Genomic DNA, 17,673 nt, shown 5'->3' with positions numbered 1-17,673 from the left:
CAGGAGAAAGAAATGACTTACAAAATTAGTTCTTTGAATTAAGATGACTGACATTAAGATATTCTACTCTGTTTCTAAGGCTCCCAAATAAAGAAACAATTTTTAGGATTATGAAACATGTTTGCTAAAAAAAAAAAAAAAAAAAAAAGAAATGCAATTCTGTGGTTTATCTTTCAGCATTACATTTGATTTGTAAAGAAGATAGAAGTCTTAAGTCACTGTACAAAGAGAAAGATATAAAAATTTAAAAAGATACAATGACTTTCCCATAGCTAACAAGGAGCCAGCATGGGTCCAAGTTTTGGCATCGATTTGGGGAAAATGCTTTCAAACTCTAAAATCCTATAAAGATGGGGAAAATAATTACTAATAAAGGCCTACTACGGCCTTTTATATGGTAAGTGCTTTACTTATGATGTTGAATTGACTGTACACAGGAAATTGTTTTACGTTTTTTTCATTCTTTTGCTAGATTTTTTTCTTTCTTGAATTATTTAATTATCTTTTTTTGGTCTGGATAACGTCTGCACATGTTATAAATTAACAAGTTTTCCTATTTTTATCCCTATATTAGCCACTTTTGTTGGTTTCTTAGGTATCCCTTTAGGGTTATTCTATGCACTGATAAACATACATGTGCAAATAGAATTATATTTTGCACATTATTCTGAAAGTGGTTTTATAATTAAACTTGTACTATATGAACTTTCACATATTTATCTGCCTTACCATTCTTAAATGCTGAGTATTTTATTGTACATATTTATAAGTTAAAGATATAGATTTAAGAGCCTTCTGCTGGTACACATCAGGGTTTTTTTGTATTACCGGAAGTGCTTCAATTAATATCTTTGCTCAAATACATTTTGCATGAGTATGAGTACATCAATAGAATCAATTCCTAAAAATGAAACTTGGTGGGTTAATGGTAGGGTGCATCTGTAATTTTGATGGATATGGCCAATTGCTGTCTGTAGACCTTCTGCCAGCTTATATTCCAGCAACAGTGGATAGGAGTTTCAGTTTTTCCAAATCCTGATCAGAAAAGATGTTAACTTTAAAAAAAAAGTCATTGCCGGTTTTATCCATGTATAATGTTATCTCAATGTTTTACTTTTTCTCTCTTTTACTTTGAATGAGAATGAACATTTTATCTTGTTTAAGGGTCACTGATATTTGTTTCATTGAACAGCCAGAATCAGTTTTCAAAAGTATCTCATTTTATTTTAAATTTAATGAGTAATTAAATTAATTAAAAATTATAAACAGTACTTTAAAATATATTAATAATTTCTATCTTAGTGACAGTTGATACATTAACACTCGACCTCCTATAGTTTCCTTTGAGCCTCCTCATTTTTCTCATCTAAAAGTGGAGGAGTGCGTGTGTGTGTGTGTGCACGCGCGAGTGTGTGTGTGTGCACGCGCGAGTGTGTGTGTGTGGAGTGGATTATCACCAACGTGGCTTTTATTCAGCATATCATTTACATTTCCTTTGGCAAGCTTATGTATCTGTCCTTGTTAATGTCATTAAATGTCCAAATATTCATGAGTAGAGTTTGGGCACATATGCCAATAAATGACTAGATTGACATCAATGAGGGAAAATGAATGAAGAATAAAGGTGAGGCTTATTCACTTTTTTCCCTTGAAAACAATCATAAAAGGATTACTAAAAATTTTCCCTTGTGATGAACACATTCTGCGTTTTACAAATTCTTTCCGTGACTTAAGTTTGCGGTCAAACCTAACTTCCCTATTTCATCTTAGAAATTCTTCTCTATTCACAGGATGGGGGGTGAGATAAGCTATCTAAATCATTTAGGAGGCTCTGAGGTCAGCAGAGGAAGCCTCATGCCAAAGGAGACGACTTTTACCGGAAACAGGGACTTACTTTATCTTTGAATACACAAATAAAGTCTGCACTATCAATGAAAATGCCCTATGGGACACCTTCTGGAATGATTGATGCCATCCCTCATCTCTGTTGAAAACCTCCCTGGGCTTGCACAGGCCACATTTCTCTAACCTTATTTCCATGAAAACTCCAGGGGAGAGTGACAGCCTTTATCTGGCAACACTCGACTGTGTCACATGACTCAGCAGGGCAGGTCAGAGTTGGACAAAGCAACTGTGCTGGTCTCTGCTGTCAATTTTATTGACAGAAAAATGAGTCATTAAAAAAGGGCATCTGAAATTATAGACCTAATTTAGTTCCTGCGTATTAACCAGGAATTAACTTTATTTAATTCAATAAAGCCGAAGAGCAGTTTTCATGCATCTGAAATAGCTGAGTGTTATGGGTTTAAACATCTGTTTAGTTTAGTCCCTGAAAAAATCAGAGATCTGCTGATTTATCCCTCCTTCTCCAAAACATACTGTCTGCAGCCGTGGAAAGTATTCAGTGCTCTGCAAGATGGTGAAAGCATTTCACAACCTTCTCATCCCCGCTTTCTCTTTAGGCACACTTTTGGGAGAAAAAATAATATTTCTTCTCATTTGTGTTCTAATTTGAGGATTTGGTTTTATGCTTTAAAATGTTTCATTAAAGTCTTTCATTTTTTTATACTTTGGTGTTACTGTAGGAAAATATTTGCTTACGAGAGCCATTCATTTGACTCTAATCGTATCTCTTCATTGCCATCGCAGACATCATTGGTAAAATTACGATTGAATGTGGAAATAACTAGGGGAAATTTGACGGAGAGATTTTTTAAAAACCAAAATGCCCATAAATTAGAAAGTACGCTGAATATCTCAGCCTGTATACCTTTGTTTTCAAAGAATGCATCTTAGTAAACTTTTTAGATATGACAGCTAAAATCAAATTGAGAAAATTCAGAGAATATTCTGTGATCCTTCCAAAAGTATTCCCTGATACAAATATATTTTTTAAAAATAAGGAGCCACTCAAATAATTAGGAATTATTCTTTCTGTTTATACTGCGTATTCCAAGACAGTAACAGAGCAATATTTTCTTCCATAGTTAGTGTCTTTTACAGACAGAATATGACAAACAAATTTTATGGTCTGATAGCTGTCTGTAAATAAAATATTTATAGTTTTTTAGCCAATAATAATCATATAGAAAATTGTAAATAATCATATAGAAAATATAATAGGAAAAATATAGCGTTAAAAATAGCAACAAATATGATAAATATCTAGGAATTACCTGAAAAGAAGTATTTACCTGTATGGAGAAAACTACTAAACTTCATTGAGAGGCACATGGATGATTTGAATAAGTGCATTCCAAGTGGGAAAACAAAAATATTCTGTTGATGTCAATATTCTGTTGATGTTAAAATGATATTTCCGTTTCATGCAATCTCAAATCTTCAAACATTTGAATTTTTGAGAAATTTTCTAAAATTTATCTAAGGGAATAAACTGGCAGGAATTAAAATTTTTGAAAAAAAGTAAGATGGAACTTGCATTATCAAAGATTAGAACATATTAAAAATCTATAAAACATGAAACAGTGTGGTATTAGTGTCAGGATGGACATTCAGATCAATGAAACAGGGTAGAAATACTAGGAAAATACCCACATATAGAAGTTTTAATTACATGAATAAAATGACATTTCAAATAAGTGGGCGAAGGAATCAAATTGTTCAATAACTTAGATGGTTGATTACTTATATTTTAAAAGGTCATGTCTTCACTTGCCTCATACCAGAAGTGCCACAGCACAATGGCTTGCTGGGACTTGGTTACAGATGAGCTAGGATGTGATCATCTCAGTTGCCCAGGTGGCTGATAAACCCTGGCTGTGAACAGCCTTATTTCTTTACCCCAGAGTGCCATGAAAATGTGTATTTTTCTATGTGCACTGTGATGCAAAATATGCTAGAGAGTACTGTCTTTTACTATACACTAAAATTAATCAGAAATTGTTTTAAAAATTAAATGCAAATGAAACAATAAGAAAACTTTGAGAAAATATGAACAAATATCTTGGGTCCAGGAGGGCTTTGGAAAAATAAAATGAAAAATAGAAATTATAAAGGTAAACAAAAGAGATTTGGTGAGCTAAAATGAGTATTTCTGAACCTCAATAACAAGATTCTCAGAACTAAAGGACAAGTCACAAACTGGAGAAAAATGTGTCAGGCAAAGTGTCAAACGAGTGGAAGGATTCTACAGATCTACAGGGAAAAGATAGATACCTACATATTTTGAAAAGGAAAAAGCAATGAAAAGGCAATTAATATAGATGATTTTTTAAACTATGAATCTTATGAAAAATGTTAAAGATCATTAATAACAAATACACACAAATTAAAACAGTGAGATTCTCTTATCATGTATCAAATTGGTAGAGCTAAAATGATTCATAATTCCCCAGGTTGGCTGGAGTGTGAGATATTGAGAATTTTCTTTTCTTTTTTCTTTTTTTTTGTGAGATGGAGTCTTACTCTGTTGCCCAGGCTGGAGTGCAGTGGCACGATCTCTGCTCACTGCAACCTCCACCTCCCAGATTCAAGTAATTCTCCTGTATCAGCCTCCCAAGTATCTAAGACTACAGGCACATGCCACCATGCCCGGCTAACTTTTGTATTTTTAGTAGAGATGGGGTTTCATCATGTTGGCCAGGCTGGTCTCGAACTCCTGACCTCAAGCTGGGATTACAGGCATGAGCTACCGCACTTGGCCATTGAGAACTTTCATACAGTGCTGAATAAATTAAACTTCTAAATGGAAATTGAAAACAGGTTTCCTAGGCCTTATGATTCCTATATAAAGCAGTTGTAGGGATGTATCCTAAGTAAATAATTAAAGATGGGGCCAAAGTTCAACATAAAAGGATGCTCCTTTCAGCATAATCTATAAAACGGACAATTCAAAGGAATCTAAACGTGATTATAAAAGTTCTTACGTATCTACGACAGCATCAGATCTGGTCACTGAAAGTGTTACAGAAAATACTTATATACTGATAAGAGACAATATTCACAATATAGAGCCAAATAATAAAATGCAAGCTGTGAGACTACAATACTATTTCTTTAAAACAATATACAAACAAACCAACAAACAAAAATAGTAGAAGGGCCCATAGCAAAATATAAATGATGATTATGTATCAGGGCTGAATCATAGGTAACCCTTGCTTCTTCCGTAGTTTTTCTGTTTTTAAAATTATCTGCACTGAACATACATTACTTTTGTAACTATTTTAAAAAGATGTTATTAAAATACAAAAATAAAAAAGTTATAGTTTATTCAATTTCAACTATGCTTATACAAGCATGATTGAAACTTCAGCCTCATATCAGGGCTAACATTGTCAGAAAATTCAGTCTTCTGATTATTGATTTGCTGCAATCATAAATGATTGGTACATTTTAGAAGATGACAAGACAAAATAGGATCAAAATATTCAGAGGGACTGGTGCACTAGCCAAGACTTCACAATTCTAGCCTTGCCATCGACTGAGATGGCATCACATGAATAAGAAATACCTTGTACACGGCTGATAAATACTTGATAGTTTTTGATAAATTTTGATAATTTAAAAAATTTCTACTCTACTTACATTACTGAACATATTGCATAATTTATTCTGAAAAAAATGAAATAAAAAATTTAAAGCTATCATTAATGTTTACATTATGAAAATTTCTATCTCTTTAATGCTATACTTTAATCTCATATGTTAGTAAAGGATTTGTTTTCAAGATTATAAATAAAAGAGACTTCCTTAATCTAACCTGTCTTTGTGGCATTCTCTGAAGTGGGATGTGGCCTTAAGTGTTCATAGCTTTGGGAATTTAACAAAATGTAATGATCCGCTGAGATGTATTTATTTTTATCAGATGTAGAATATGGAAATCTGACATTTTCATGAGCATAATTACAAGGACAATGCATATTCTTATTTGAAGTTTTAAAATGTAGAGGCAAATAATTAGGTTTAAAGAAGAGGAGAGAGAGTGTGTGCTAGGGAGTACCCACTGTCTTAAATACTTAGGAGTATTCAAATATGCTTTATAACTTAAGGGATTCATTGGAATAAAACTGATCCAGGATGATGTGCAATTTGTGATATCTTTTTATTCATTCTGGGAAAAGTCTGATGAGTTGCCTTTTATTTTGGAGAGCCCCCTCACTCTCCAAGTGAGTTGTGGCTGCACTTGCACCTAGAATGCACACGTGGAGGGCCCTCTTGACAAAAGTCCAAGAAGCGCCTTAATGGATCATGGTTAGTGTTCCACAGCGTGAGTCACTGGCGTTTCGAAGCAGCATCAATTTGGCCATAATATGTTTCCATGGTTTCCACAGTTATCACTGTCTGCCTGAATAATGAGCACCAATAAAATATGACCTGACTGGATTATAGCAGGGGAAGAATCTGAAGAACGCTCTTTTCATAGTTTCTTTTCTTATAAACCACTTGACTGACTCCCTTTCTAAGGCTATCCTAGAATTTACTGTACTGTGCAGTATGAGGTAATTGGCTTTCAGGATTTCAGGAGGGTTCTATGCTGCAATCAGATCAATATTGTGTGCTTTGCCTGTGTTCTCAGAAGAAAGGAGTATTTGTTTAGGAACTGGAGTAAGGGGGAGAAAACCGAGAAAACATTAACTGATTGAGAGTGGCATAAACAACAAAATGCCCATTGCTGCCAGTGTCCATAAAATGCATAAAATATACAAAAATTTGCATCTGTTATGGATTAGTAACAGATGGAGCTGTTAGGTAATAGTAAAAAAAAAAAAAAATCAATTGTAATACAAGTGATCTACGTTGGAGCAACTTGGAGAGTAGACACACGGCATTCAACCCTCAGCTGCTCAGGGCAAGCGTAGGTGATAGAAGGAGAAGGGGCAGCTTTTCATGCTGCAATAGTTTAAGAGTCACTCAGTCGGCAGGGCATGGTGACTCACGCCTGTAATCCTGGCACTTTGGGAAGCCAAGGTGGGTGGATAACTTGAGGTCAGGAGTTTGAGACCAGCCCGGCCAACATGGTGAAACCCCGTCTCTACTAAAAACACAAAAATTAGCTGGGCGTGGTGGCGCGTGCCTGTAATCCCAGCTACTCAGGAAGCTGAGGCAGGAGAATCGCTTGAACCTGGGAGGCGGTGGTTGCAGTGAGCCGAGATTGTGCCACTGTGCTCCAGCCTGGGTGACAGAGTGAGACTCCGTCTCAAAAAAAGAATCACTCAGTCACAGGTTGGGCCATGTAAGTGGCTCAGCAACTACTTATGTTTTCTGTGCCACTTACATGGCCTTGTCATTGATAGGAATTCCTATTCTGAATTTCCATTTCACAAAAAGGGAAATTCCCCATGATTGGAAGAAGGGGCCTGTTCCCTGAAACACCTACCCAGGTGCCGCCTCCTCCAATGCATCCCCCTCTCATTCTCTGCTCTCCTGCACCTGACTTGACTAGCTGCTGCCCCTTGGCTTCTCTTGTTGGGAAGGGGCTGTATCAATGGGTTTTTTGGTGCCTGTCCTGGCAGGTGAAAGTGACATAATTTTGTTGTCACGAAGGACAGTGAAACCTCAAGCACTGAGCAGGGCAGTACAGCAAGCCCGGCCCCTGCTCCTCCAAGGGGCAGTGCAGCCTGGCAGCAGACACCCTTACTGCTTGAGCTTTTACTGCTGATGAGGCCTAATTCATGCATAGAAAGTCCCCGACAAAAAGCCACAGGGATGTGTTTTTCTGAGTATCGGGAAAGCCCCTCTAGCGACTACTGATGACAGTTGGAGGAAGCCAAGTTTATTATTTTTTTTTTCAAAGACAGAGAGAGATTGGGAGAGAGAGAGAGAAAAAAGAGAAAAGAAAAGAGGAGAGAAGAGAGAGAAAAGATATCAAGATTTAAGAACTGAGCAGAGAGTGCGATGGCTCACACCTATAATCCCAGCACTTTGGGAGGCCAAAGCAGGACTATTACTTGAGCCCAGGAATTTGAGACCAGCCTGGGCAACATAGTGAGACCACAATTCTACAAATAAAAAATTAGCTGGGCATGTTGGCACACACCTATGGTCCCAGCTACTTGGGAGGTTGAGATGGAAGGATCACTTAAGCCTAGGAGGTTGAGTGCAGTGAGCCATGATCATACCAGTGCACTCCAGCCTGGGCAACAGAGTCAGATCCCATCTCACAAACAAAACAAAACAAAACTGAACAGAGGTTGCACAGTGACCATGAAAACTCCTGTCTATTTCTATATTCATATTCAGAAATCCTAGAGAGCAAAGGCGGAGAGTCCCGGAATAGGGACGCCATCTTGATCTGAAATTTTCCAAACATTTATGTCTAGATAGAGAGCTCTGGTGATGGCCAAGTTATTTTATCACTTGCTAATTGTGAACATTGAGCAACTTACTTGGCACCTTTCAATTACAGTTTCTCATCTGTAAAATGGGAATAATAATGATTCCTACCACACAGTAGTGAAGCTTAAACAAGATAACACATCTGATATGTGGCATGAGATAGAAACCCAATAAATGTCATTTATCAGTACTATGATTTCAGGGAAACAGAATATTTTCTAATTACTACACATTTTCTGTTATATGGATAGGCTGCTTTTATTCAGAAAAAACCTTCATGAAGTGCTTTTATTTCTCTAGGGGCTATTAAAACATCTAATCCTATTATAAAGACTTTTGCTTTCAGCCTAACAGACACACTCAGAAATGGAATGGACTCTCGGGCAGATAGGACTATGGATTTAATGACATCAGGTACATAATGAAGCCCACTTTGGGCTGATCGGAAAATACCCTCTGCCCTGTCTAAACCACATGGCAAGTCCAAATCAAGCAAGCTACACAGCCAAGAAATGATTTCTAGGCTCTTGGGTCTGTTTTCATTAAGTCTTTATCAATAATGTATTGAGTATTTATTGAGTTCCGTATGGGAAATGTTACATGCTAGCTGCCTTGGGACTGTATAAACATATACAGTGTGGTGATCCCCAGGGGCATACATATAGTAAGAAAAATAATACATGCGAAAATAACCACAATAAAAGTAAACATGAAAACTGTTACAGGAGTTTTGTGAACACAGGAGCTCAAACACTTTCATTTTTTTCCCACAAAAGATGTGTGGATTTTTGCGGGATAATTATGCATTGAAGAAAAAGGACCTCGAGGAGGAGCCCACGGCATAAACAAAAGTGTAAAGATGCTAAAAATAATTTCAGTAATAATAAAAATAACCGACTTACATTTTATACTATGTGCTGAGTAAAATATGTATGCATCAGATCAAATGGACAAAGCATAGATAAGAGCTAGTTAAAATATATGCATATTATATATATGCAAATATAAATATATATTTATATCAAATGGATGCTAGAGAATGTGTTGTAAGGTAGGCAAGGGATTAAGCCACAAAGTAAGCTGTGGTAAAAAAAAAAAGGATTTCAAAGTCTTCTGTGATGTCAGAACTCCCTACCAGGAATAAAGAGTTTTCTGGAACGGGGTGACCTTCTGGCTGTGGCACCTGGTGGCTGGTCTGGGATTAAGTAGTTCACAACCATCCTCTGAGGGAGGTAGTGAGCGCATTGTTATGTCCACCTTGCAGGTGATCACAATGATCACAAGAGTTGTGAGTGATGAAACCGGGGTGTTTAGTCCATTTCAGAGATGGAATTAGCATACAAATCATGCTTGGCTGACTTCCAGTGCTGTTCCATTCTCATATCCAGGTTCTTACCCTGTGGCTCTGCAATACCTCATGTTGTTGATTTTAGAATGAAACAGACAAAACTTTCTTTTATGTCCAAAGATCACTGTAACAGGTTAGAGTAAGTGGCAGCAAGCCCAGTATGCTTGGGCTACTTGAACTGCATGTAAATTGCAGAATTGGTAGTGGTTGAGGTTGTCTAACATTTACTTGCAAGGAGTAATAGGGGTTGCTTTAAAGGACTCAGAAGAATCCAAGAATCTGAGTGTTCATAATTCAACAGATGTATAATTCTAAAAGTGGGAGAAGATTTGAGACCATCTCATTTCTTTATTTTACTAGTGAGGAAACCAAAACTCAAAGAGATTAGATAAATGGCCAAAGCAATACAGAGAGTGAATGGGGCAGGCCCATGTCTCTTTACCCTTGGGCCAATGGAGCCTACAGGCCTCGGCAATTGGTCTTCTAGAAGAAGCATTCAAAGTCGCAACAGAAGAGATAGGAACTGGAAGGGTGGGTTGAGCACAACCCTCCGTGTGCAGAGGGGAAGCTGGTTCTATAAACGAACTCCAGAACATTTGCTAGAATAGGGATACAAATATAAAATCATAAAGCATCCTACCTCCCCTCTGAGATACTGCCTGTAATTTTATAAAATTGCTCTCTCAGTGAGGAAGTAGAAAATGGCAAATAGCCTTCAGTGTGCTTGATTTTTCAACCCAGAGTGATAAAGACATCAACAAAATTTATTAGGTTTAAAGGGGATTGACTGGATTAAGTTCTCTACCTAAGAAAAATTGGGGGTTCTGTGTCATATGTTAAAATTTGGCTTCAGGAAGAATAAGATCACATCATTTACAGGAACATGGATGGAGCTGAAGGCCATCATCCTTAGCAAACTAATGCAGGAACAGAAAACCAAATGTTGCGTGTTCTCATTTATAAGTGGGAGCTAAATGGTGAGAACACAGGGACACAAAGAGGGGAACAACAGACACTGGGGCCTACTTGAGGATGAGGGATGGGCGGAGGGAGAGGATCAGAAAAAAATAACTGTTGGGTACTGGGTTTTGTATCTGGGTGAAAAAATAATCTGTACAACAAACACCTGTGACACAAATTTACCTATATAACAAACCTACACATGCACCCCTGAACCTAACATAACATTTAAAAATAAATAAAATTTGCTTTCAGAAAGTAAGATTATGGCTCAGGAACACCTGAGAATATGATAGTAAAAGTTCATACTTGTAAAACATGGGGAATAAAAAGGATTCCGAGGCTAAAGAAAAGCTTTAAAAACCTCTGATCTATTAAACTGGTAAGTTAGAAAATTCCTAGTCTACTCTTAATGGAGAAAATAAATGATTTTTCTCAGGTTACAACACAATAACAGAGACTAGAGCATAGACATGATCCAAAGATATTTCCACCCTTCACTTTAAGAAATCTGTGCAAAGCAAAAGAATGCCAGGTGTCACTGGGCATTGAGTGGAGTAGGATCCTTTCCAAGTGTGCTGTCTTCTATGATGAGGTTTCTTGGAGTGGGGATTCTTGATTCTGCATAGGGTGATCCAAAGCTTGGTGATACCTAGGTAGGTTGAAGAGACACTTAACTGTTTTGGGAAGAGAATAGATCAGGACCTTCTGCTACTTGAAGGCTTCCCTCTCTGTGCCCTACAAAAAAAAAAAAAAAAAAAAAAAAATGGTGTGGAATCCTTGGGGCTTCAGGGAAGCAAGGAACTGAGGACTGAACTTTGTGTTTGAAGTTAGGATAGTTTGTATCTGGATGACTTAAAGATCCGTTGGCAAGAATGGAAACCAAGTCTCCCAAGGAGAAACCTACAAGAAGGAATGGGGTCAATTGCCCTGGTGACTTTGGTGCAACCAAAAAGCCTTTGAATGTTAGCCAGGGAGGGCTGGTTCAGATTCTGCAGATCCAGTTTCTAGCAGTAGAGCCTGGTGTCAGCATCAGTAACCAGCGCACTGACCAGACTTCCCAGTTTTTTCTCTCTTAAACCGGCTGCCTAGTGTTCTTGTACAGAATGAACCCTTTGGAATGAATAAGTCCATAGTGTTCTTGGACAAGGCAGTAAGAGGGAACCTAACAAGGTTATACTGGATATTTTTCTAAAAACCAAATTGTGGGAACTGAAAAATTAATTGAGAGGGGAGGCATACAAGAGAAAGAGATGTGATTTTATTTAAACTACAAACTGAAAAACATGAGCTATCCTGGCTACCTATGAATATCATTAGTTCGATTAATCTGTGGATATATTATGAGATTCTCTAATTCAATATTTGGAAGTGCTTATGGACTTGAAATGTGTTGGTCAATGCCGCACTGAAATGGGCGGCCTGGGAAGAATATTATGGGAGAAATGCGAGGATCTCTGTGACTCTCCAGGGAGCAGCCTCTGGAGGGGAACTCTTCTTGCTTCTTTTCTACAGATATCGGCATGTTTTAGAGGAGTCTGTTTTCAAACAAAAACGGCAGAAAGGACCCCTTTGTAACATGAGTATTTCTTTCGGGCAAATAAGCCTCCCTGTGACTTAGGAGTTAAGAGCTGCCTTTATGATGATTTTCCCCGGACTTCACAAATGACACCCCTTTTGAGTGATTCAGTTTTAGTGTTAACAGAAACCTATGTGTGAGTAACATGTATCCACAAATATCATGTTGTCTAGTTGGAAGATAAATATATGCAAGGTAATTAAGATCACAGGGGAAATGTAATAAAAGTCCAATTATTTTGGCAAATATGTTACATCTAAACATGCATTTGCTTTTTACACTCTATGGTTTAGGCCCCATGAAGATGATTTAGGGTGTCGTCTCTTCCTCGGCTAATTTATGTGCCCAGAGAATATGCGTCTACTCTGACCTCACCTGCTAACTTGCTAAGTGGCTTTCCTATTCCCAGAAGTTCATAGCTGTGTGCAGAATAGCCTTTGTGACTTAGAGGTAGATAAACAAGTTGGTTTTCTTCACTCCCATATTAAGCTTCTGCTCAGCACTTTCTAGAGGCGCTGCCTAAAAGTCTCAGATAACTAAAGATGTAACTGATAGGTTTTCTCTGTTCTTTCTTAAATAATCACCTTTTTGGTGACTGTATTTGTTCATAACTTAGAATCACTCAATAGGTTAAGTGAGTGTATGGGGGTAAATGAAATCTCATCCATGGAAATAAACTTGAAATATTGAAATATTAAATTGATGATGCATGTGGCTAGACAAAACACTTTGCAAACCAACTAAAGTTTTGAGCTTCTCATTGAATAGATCCATTTCATTTTAACTGTGCTTTTCATGCCAATGGCTGTTACCTGGGTTTCTGACGGATGTCAGCAATGCAACTAAATCCAAATGCCTGAATGATCCTTCCTCCTGGGTGTGATGCAAACTGTATCAAGTTTCTGATGCCCAGACCAGAATACTTATGAGTCTCCAAACACAGTTCTTTTATGCTCTCCATGACCTGTCCTGTGTCATTTCGTTTAACACATATATTTATATTCAGAAAATTTAGCTATATATGCTGTGACTCCTTAGAAGACCCGATGACCCTTACAATGTAAACAGGCACTAAACACTGCTGTGTTGTAGAGTGCAGGATCTGCAGTGACAGGCAAGTCCCAGGTTACCTTTTGTGACCGATGTCACATAAATTTTGACTTTTGTCCCATATATTGGCTATGCCTCATGCCAAATTTGGGGCTCTGAAGGTCAGCTCCATCCCCTGGTCAGCCTCAGGACCATGTCACAGGATGGTGTAGCCAAGACATACGTGAGGACCACCAGTTATCATACTGTTGGCTCTGCACACTCATGCTACACCATTGAAATAAAACACAGAAATTCATCCCCTCTTCCCAGGAGCTGAACTTCTGCCCCTGGCAGAGACTCCCTGCATGTTTTCTGGGAAGAGCTCAGGGACATAAGAATTCATTCTCCGGAGCATAACCAGGCTTTTAGCCTCCGTCTCACACACAGCTACACATGCTGTCATAGGGGAGAGGCCAAGGACGTTGTCTGGAAAGGTGTAAGGCCAACCACAGAGTCCCCGGGCCGCGTCCGGGACCCACGCTAATCATTCCACCCCCAAGTAATTGTGGGATAATGTGTTCCCTTCTTCACAGGCAAAGCAGGTTATGGAAATTATTTTATGAAAAGTACCTGGGAGTGTTGCCAAGCTCACTTTTGGTTCATTATACCATCTATTATTAATACATTATCACATAATGATTGTATGGTCTGATCTTTCCCTCATGTATACTATGGTGGTTTTTCTCTGTTTGTGTGTGTGCAGACAGTGTAACTGGATCTTGGTTCATGCTGCGCTTAAAATTTGATCTTCTGAATATCATCAGAAAGACTCTGGTGAATACAGGTCTTCTGAGCAATTATCAGCTGACTTTGTCGTTAGACTGCCCTTTCAGAAGGTACAAAAAAAGAAAAAGAAAATTACTATTGTGAAGTCTGAGCAACTGGGAAGAAATGCAAGGCGAAATGAAATGGTGAAGGTAAATGAATGGGAGGAACCTGGGGAGACGGTAACCATGTTAATCAGAGTAAACTGGGATGAAAAGACAGAGAGTAACGCAATATAGAGGTTTTTTAAAATTATTAGAGGAAAAGATAGGTCCAATAGCATGACTAGAGGCTTTGAAAAGTAAAGATAGCTCAAAAGGAATGAAATTCTCAAAGCATTGTAATTGTACAATCCTAGCTCACCTTCATGAGAGGAAAGTTTAAGAAACCGGCATCAGGTGGGGGCTTGCTGTCTATTTTTAGAAAGATTTTGGCCAAAAAAAGGAAGTGTTAGCACAAAAAGAAGAATCAATTTTTAGAGACACATGAGGGGTAATGTTTTCCAAAAAGACCGAAACGTGGCACAATTTTATTCACCTTTGTAACTCCAGCACTCACTATAAGGGCTAGGCCCCCCAGATGTCTTCCATTGATTTTGTCGTTTGGAGAATTTGCTCCCAGGTTCATATGAGAAGGTATGGCTGACATTGTATGGTATGTGGGATTTGCTTCAAAACAATCCAGGGAGGAGAAAGACGGGGTGAGGGTAATGATGAAATAAGATTGACCGGCCGGGTGCGGTGGCTCACACCTGTAATCCCAGCACTCTGGGAGGCCGAGGTGGGCGGATCATGAGGTCAGGAGATCGAGACCATCCTGGCTAACACAGTGAAACCCCGTCTCTACTGAAAAATAGAAAAAATTAGCCAGGCGTAGTGGTGGGCACCTGTAGTCCCAGCTACTCGGGAGGCTGAGGCAGGAGAATGGCGTGACCCCGGTGGCGGAGCTTGCAGTGAGCCAAGATCACGCCACTGCACTCCAGCCTGGGTGACAGAATGAGACTCCGTCTCAAAAAAAAAAGATTGACCACAGTTTGATATATTTACAGCTGGGTGACAAAAATACTAAGGCATTCACTACTATATTATATCTACTCTTGTATGTTTGAAATTTTCCACAATAAAAATAAAAATCAAATCATATCTCTCAATTTAAGATAAAAGGTTGTAGTTTGCTAAAAAAAAAATTCCACTTGAAATATACAAATGCAGATCTTTAGAAAAGAAACTCACAGGAACAGAAACAGTGAAACCCTTAGGAAAAGGCTAATTGAATTGAAACACAGGTCACACATTTGATTTGCAGTGGAGCGAAGGGGCAAATCTGGGACTCTGGAAAGTTACTCCGGTGCTCTATTTTATGGCTGACTTTCATTCAAAGGGCACGGGTGTCAGAGGGAGCTGAGTGTTTTCTGGGTCGCTAAAGGGGAACCGATCAACCAAAGTTATACAACAGAATATGTTTACTGAAAATAACAAAAACTTTTCCTTCATTTGGGGCTATTGAACTATACAAAGGGCTGTTCTCAAGGTTTTAGACAGACCAGGTGTGGATGAATACACTAGTAGAAGTTTGATGGCCACCTGACAGGGATGCCTCAAAGAGAATTTCTCTATCACTCAAAGGCTGGACTAAATGACCTTGAAACTCCCTTCCCACTGGATGATGCCCTAATTCTGCAATGAGATGATCCTTCCTGTTTAGGCACATAACTTGTAACTCTTGCAGGAGGCATGCCATTTGTCACACATCATGAGTACCTGATTTGAAAGAAAGAAAAAAAAAACATTTTATTTTCAAATGAAAACTTGGATATAGTCCTTCACCAGCTAAAACTTAAGATTTAAATTATTAATGCTAAATAACTAGTTTTAGTAAGTTGGGCTTTAATCTGTGTGTATTGAATTCCTAGAAAGTGTAAGGTGTTTAGATAGTAAAGGAGGCCAGGGCCTTTTCAAGTACTGAGTGCTTGGATGGGTTTGGTGCCTCCAGTCTCTCTCCTCCTTTCCTGGGAGCTGCCCATGACATGCTGCTCTTGAATTGTTCTTCTTGCATGGAGACAGCTGCAAAGGTTTGGATACCCACCTTGCAGAGACATTTTTTTAACTTAAAGCAACATGTCACCAATCCCAGTGATTTTTCTTTAAGCTTTATTTCTAACTGCAGTGCAAAGATTTATTTTTCTCAAAAAAAAAAAAAAAAAAAGAATTATTGTGTCAACAAACAAATGGGCTAAGGGTTGAGGTCAGCATTCTGAAATGACACAGTATAACCAATGCAGCTATTCTGGTGCTTCCAGAGGGAAACTAAGCACAGTTTGGTCTATATCAGGGTAGGTCAGGGGCCTCTTGGCCTCAGACTGAAGATGCCCACTCTTCAGGACCTTAGTTAGCCTTGCAATAAATGATTGGGAAGGATATGGTGCTAGCTCTCCAAAGATCTGGAAGGGACTCCATTCTGTCCCATGATATTATTACCCGTTCTCTGTTTCTTCTCCAGTTGTCAGTGACATGAATCTTTGCTCCCTTCTTCATGGAATATTTCTGATCTAATAGCCCCTACATTTCAAAAGATGGATATAAACATCAGATGAATATTACAGGAAAGCTGGATTGCTCTGCAGTGAGTGAAACATGGAAAGGCCTTTCCCCACCAAGCAGTAGGCCAAATTGTAACAGTAAGATGTATTCGAAATAAAATGGTTCATAGATCAGAGGTGATCCTGTCTTTTTTAAAGCGTGAAAGTGTTCCTTCTGCAGAATGAGGCTCAAAAGAGGAACATGAATAATTTGATATTTATTTTGTTATGATCTGCTTTAATCCATTATATATATATGAAATAGTGTGTGTGTATATATATATGTATAGATGATACAGAAATATGATTCTTTAAAAGGCTACATATTTAATATTCTTTCACTCTTAGCCCAGAGCAAAGCTGGTTTCTTCCTGCAGATAAATCATCCCCAGCTCTGGAGTTCTGTATAGTCGACTTTAAATAGTCACTTGGTCTCAGATTTTGCTGGATTTCCAGCGTGATAGATGAAAGGATGCTGCACTTCTTACTCAACTACATCTCCTCTTTTACATTTCAGGCCATACATTTCCATTAATTAATGCACACTGTCGTCAGCTCAGTCTTCCATCTTCTTTAATCATTTCAGCACCTGATTCACAATTTTGCTTCCCACACCACCTCTGACAACATCCTTGTACTGGTCAAGTTTATGAGCATTCTGGCACCTTACCATTTAACACATAACACCTTGTGTTGGTAAATATATTTTTATCTCCCTGCACATCGAAGTACAACTTGGCATTTCCCATACAGAAACCATAATGATGCACTGCAAATAACTCAAGCTTCACAAATATTTGCTCTGACCCAATGTGTGGCAGGGCAATTTTAATCCCGGATTCACCATCCTTACCATTCCCACCACCTTTGAGCCTCTCTAGAGTCCAGCATCTACCAAGGCTGTGCTAGTAGAAGAAGGCTTTTGAAACGTAATCAGGCTGGGAAGAAAATGCACTTTTATTTTAGGAAAATTCAGGAGAAATTGGCAGGAAGCTAATCTCAGTGCAACACGTCTGCTCATCCCTTTTTCTCTCCTGCAGAGGCCAGATCACT

At 38.4% G+C, this 17,673-nt stretch overlaps 1 long non-coding RNA gene across 1 annotated transcript; it reads left to right on the top strand.

The window, feature by feature from the left end:
• The first annotated feature begins 200 nt into the window (after positions 1-200).
• Positions 201-16,751, top strand: LOC129039590 (uncharacterized). Its single transcript, XR_008503347.2, has 3 exons — positions 201-397; positions 13,981-14,194; positions 16,542-16,751. It is a non-coding gene; the product is annotated as an uncharacterized LOC129039590 (long non-coding RNA).
• The last annotated feature ends 922 nt before the right edge of the window (positions 16,752-17,673 follow it).

The sequence above is a fragment of the Pongo pygmaeus genome, chromosome 5, assembly GCF_028885625.2.
Source record: "Pongo pygmaeus isolate AG05252 chromosome 5, NHGRI_mPonPyg2-v2.0_pri, whole genome shotgun sequence".
Lineage (NCBI taxonomy): Eukaryota > Metazoa > Chordata > Mammalia > Primates > Hominidae > Pongo > Pongo pygmaeus.
Note: the sequence above shows the minus strand (reverse complement) of the source record. Positions and strands in the feature narration are given on the sequence as shown.